Raw genomic sequence first — 4,946 nt, 5'->3', positions numbered from 1 at the left:
GTTCTACGATGGTTCTTGGGGAACCTTCGGTGCAGGAGCAGCTGCAGTCCTAGTGGCACCTTCAAAAGTCAAAACATGTTTTGCAGTCAAACTGGATTTCAGTTGCACAAATAATATTGCTGAGTACGAAGCACTTCTTTTGGAACTTCGGAAACTAAGGGCAATGGGAATAAGAAGGGCCATTCTAAAGACTGATTCTCAAGTCATTGCTGGCCATGTAGATAAGAGCAGCAAGGCACGAGATCCGAAGCTTGAAAAGTATCTGGATGCAGTCCGAAGGTTGGAAGCTTCCTTCGAAGGTTTTTCCGTCAAAAATATTCCAAGAGGTGAAAATGAGCATGCAGATTTGCTAGCCAAATCAGCGGCTCAGGGGCTCCCCCTACCCTCCAAAGTATTTTTTGAAGCAATAAAAGCACCTTCGGTTGAGCTTATGGAGAGAGCAGTGCTTACTATTTCTCCAGTACACAGTGAAGACTGGAGAACTGAAATAATATCTTTCCTTCAAGGCAATTGTCTTTCAAGTGATGAAGCTTATAACAAAAGAATGGAGGCAAGAACAAGACCATATGTGATAATAGAAGGGGAATTGTATAAACATGGAGTTTGTTCACCACTCCTCAAATGTTTATCAAGAACTACAGGTATGGAATTAATGAAAGAGATACATGCAGGTCTGTGTGGATCACACATTAGATCTAGGCCCTTGTTGGGAAAAGTTTTTTGACAAGGATTTTATTGGCCGAAGGCAGCTTCGGATGCGGCAGAATTAGTCCAAAAGTGCGAAGGCTGTCAAAAATGTGCAAGAGATCAGAAGCAACCTTCATCTCTCACTCAATTAATACAACCCACTTGGCCGTTGCAAAGGTGGGGCCTCAATTTACTAGGCCCACTTCCACCAGCACAAGGAAATCTAAAATATGTTGTGGTGGCGGTGGAGTATTTTTCCAAGTGGATTGAGGCAAAGCCTTTAGCCACAATAACTTCGGTCACTGTCCAGAAATTTTTCTGGCAAAATATTGTTTGTCGCTTCGGAGTGCCGAAGGCTATTACTGTGGACAACGGGACACAATTCGATGCTGAAGCTTTCAAAGAATTCTATGAACAAATTGGCACGAAGATTCATATTGCATCGGTCAGACATCCGGAGTCAAATTGACTTGTTGAAAGAGCTAATGGCATTATAATGACGGGAATAATGAAGTTAATCTTCAATCAGCCCAGAGGAAAGTGGCCAGGTGAATTGATCAAAGTGGTGTGGAGCCACAACACAACAATATCAAGGTCAACAGGCTTTACACCATTCAAATTACTGTTTGGTGACGAAGCAATAACCCCAGAAGAAGCTAAGGCAGGATCAATAAGAACAATGGCTTCGGCACAGGACGAAGCTGATTGTTCTGTGGCAAAAGATGCTATAGAAGGGATCAGGCTTCAGGCAGTGGAGAACATCAATAAATATCAAGCCGAAACAATAAAGTGGCGTGATAGAAAAGTTCGGCTAAAGAACATTAAGCCAGGGCACTTGGTACTTCGGAGAGTGACCAACCCACATACAGTAGGCAAGCTACAGCTGAAGTGGGAAGGACCTTTTTTGGTAGTATCTTCGTCAAGACCTGGCTCTTACAGATTGAAGGATATGAATGACAACGACATTCCTAGATCTTGGAATGCGGATGAGCTTCGGTGATATTATATTTAGCTGATGTAATCTTTTTATTTTTTCTATGACACCCTTTTCCTTTCCGAAGGGGGAGAAAAGTTTTTAATGGGGCCATAGTATGTAATTTCCCTTTTTCTTATTCAGCTCTACGAGAGCAAAATCCCCCAAAAATGTAAATGTAAAAGCTCAACATGCACCATCGAGTGCAGGAAAAAAGGAAAAAACAGGGAGAAGCTCGAAAGTCGTCCCTAAGGGGATGCAGAGCACGACGAAGCTACAAAAAGTCGTTCCTAAGGGAGCGCAGCGTAAGTTTTCTGCTCAAAAGTCGTTCCAAAGGGAATGCAGAGCTTACAGCGAAAAGTCAACGCTGATTCCGCCGAAATATAAGGTGAAGCGTGAAAAGTCAACGCGATACCGTCGAAATAGAAGGCGAAGAAGTTCAAAAGACGTTCCTAAGGGGATGCAGAACTTACAGCGAAAAGTCAGCGCTGATACACCGAAAAATAAGCGGTGAAGCCGAAAAATAAGCGGCAAAGAGACTTCGGTCATTCCCAAGGGGATGAAGGCCATGGTTGTGGCTTCGTATGTGTGTTTGCACATTCATTTGCATGACACATTACACCATACATTTGCATTCATAAACATTCATTTAGACATACATAGGATCATCATCATCATAACATACAGACACAGGCGGATGCTTCGGCTCTAAAAATAAGGCTTCGGCAAAAAAGAGAAAAAAAGGCAGTTTTATGCTTCGTTGTGTACGAAAAGAAGGGAAGGTGTTTTTCGCCTTCGGCTCAAAAAAAATGCTAATTTCGTCCACAGCAAAGCAAACCAATGCAAGTACAAGTGTTGTTCACATCGAAGCACTTCATATGTTGATGGAAAGGTAAAAATATATTACAAGGTATGGACAAAGTTTGCAGAGTAAAATCTAATTCTAAAGTTACAATATTTTTTTACAAAGGTTATTACAAGAATTCTTAGAGTCTTTTCCACAGCTATCTATTCAAGCTTCATCATTGTATATTAAGCTTCGGCTTCGCGCTCTTTAGCTTTGTCAACTTGCTCCTCAGTTTCGTCATCCTGTACATATTTAAGTATTGTAAGAATTATTCAAGTTTAAAGGGAAAGGTAAGCACAAGGCATGATTTTATTACCGGCTTAAGATGACTTCGAGCTTCATCACCGGCTATGCTTCATCCACCCTTCGTCCATATTAGTTTGATAAACCTGTTTCCTATGCTTCGGGAAAGATTGGGAATATCAACCAGATCTGTTGGTGATAAACTAAAGTTGGGCCTATTAACAATATTTCCATGTGTACAACCAGATTTCAGGAAGGCGACAGCTGTGCCCCGAGAAGCTACCAGGGCACAGAAATCACCATGTCCGGCTATAATTTCATCAAGGTCATCAATTTCACCCTCGATATGTTTGAAGGCCCATGGCAAGTCTTCAGTCAAAGGACTAAATTTTTCACAGCTGGCTCCAACCGAATTGAAGATCTGCTTCAGCCGTTGTACACATCGGCTACTGAAATCTAGACATTTGCTTTGAAGCTCTGTCAATGATTTTTGCAGATTTGAACTTTTCTCGACCTCAGTCTTAAATTTGGCATTTAACTTCTGCTTCTCCTGTTCGAAGCTTTCTGACTTTGAGAGAAGCTCGGTATTTAACTTTGCAATTTTAGCTTCAGCTTCTGCCAATAAACCTTCTATTGTCTGAAGCTCGAAATCCTTCTTTCCAAGAGCAGCTGTTTGATCTTTTATTTTACTTTCTAAACCCTCAATTATAACTTCATGTTTTATCTTCAAGATCTTGTTGCATTCTCAAAGCTTTACTCAACAGGATACTCTGTGCACAAGAAACCTTCGTTAGAAAACACCTTCGTTGTTCAAAACAATAAAAAGCTGAAGAAAAGTTTTTACCTTGAAATTAGAATAGAATAAGCTACCGACAAGATGTTGTCGTCGGTAGCAACTTATGTCGGTCTCAAGCTTCAGGAAACCAATACTCTTTGATAGAGTACCGATAACCTTTGCTCCGGTTTGATCTCGGATGCAGCCTAACTTTTCATCATCAACACCACCGAAGAGTAGTGCCCTTGGTTGATATCTAAATGATATGGCATATTCTTTTAATTCTTCTTTCTCAGCCTTCGTCAACTCTTGTCCAACTAAGTTTTTTCTTCCCCTTCTCAGGTACTGTAGCCATGGCTTCTTCAGTGGTTGCGGCAGCTTCTTCTGTGGCCATGTCCAGAAGTATCTTATCAATGTTAGAAATTGTGCTTTCTAAATGTACATCTTCGGCCGTGGCAGCTTCGGCAGCTGCAGCTTCAGCAGGTGCAGTTTCGGTCGCTGTTGTGCTCTCAACAACTGGTGCCTTCAGAGCCGAAGCTTGCGATGGTTTCCCTTCAATAACTTCTGTCACAGTAACAATTCTTCATTTTTTTGGCCCAGCTGCCTTCTTTGTTATCGAGGGCTCCTTTTCCTTCTGAAAAAGCTTCATTAGATGCGGCCCCAGTGGACATAGCTTGATAGGCAAAGATTTAGTCATTACCTTTAAGATTTCCTCCACGTCGGTGGCAGAAGGTGTTGCAGCAGTTTCTTCTTCTATATCAGTTGCCTTCTGCTTCGGAGCCACAACCTTTCTTTTCTTCGAAGCATCTGTCTTCGGCTCAAGCCTCAGCTTTCTCTTTTTCAAATTTTCTTCATCATCTTTTACCAATTTAGCATCTTCTTTATTCAGGACGCTGGCAACTCTCTTTCTCTTCTATCCTTCGGTGCCTCGGTCCAGTCGCTCATAGTCAGGATACTCAAAGTTCAGAGCATCCTTTACCCGGTTTAACCTTCGCTTCGGACGAGTGCCGAAGGCTGCAGTCATCAATTGGTCTTCTTTTTTAGAATAATTGCCAAGAATGTCGTTGCACATAACTTCAATTGGGTCTAACCATTCTTGGCAAGGCACTTTAAAATGTTTCTTGAATTTATAATAGTAGGGCAGCCGAACAAGTTCCCCCTTTTTTCTTTTCTCCATTGAGCTTCGGCATGTCCCACTCTTTCAAAGTTGGGAACACTCTAAAAGCCAAGAATTCTTGTACCAGATCCCTAGTGCCAATATGCTCCGCAATAATTCGAAATTCTCCCAGTGCAATTTGGCTTGGACTCTTCGGTGTCATGTTGCACTAGGGCCTAGTTTCTCCGAAGATTAATTCCAGTGGACTTTGCACCAGCTTCTCCTTTTCTTCATCAACTTTGACGTAAAACCATTCGGTCTTCCA

This window comes from Zea mays, chromosome 6, assembly GCF_902167145.1.
Source record: "Zea mays cultivar B73 chromosome 6, Zm-B73-REFERENCE-NAM-5.0, whole genome shotgun sequence".
NCBI lineage: Eukaryota > Viridiplantae > Streptophyta > Magnoliopsida > Poales > Poaceae > Zea > Zea mays.
Note: the sequence above shows the minus strand (reverse complement) of the source record.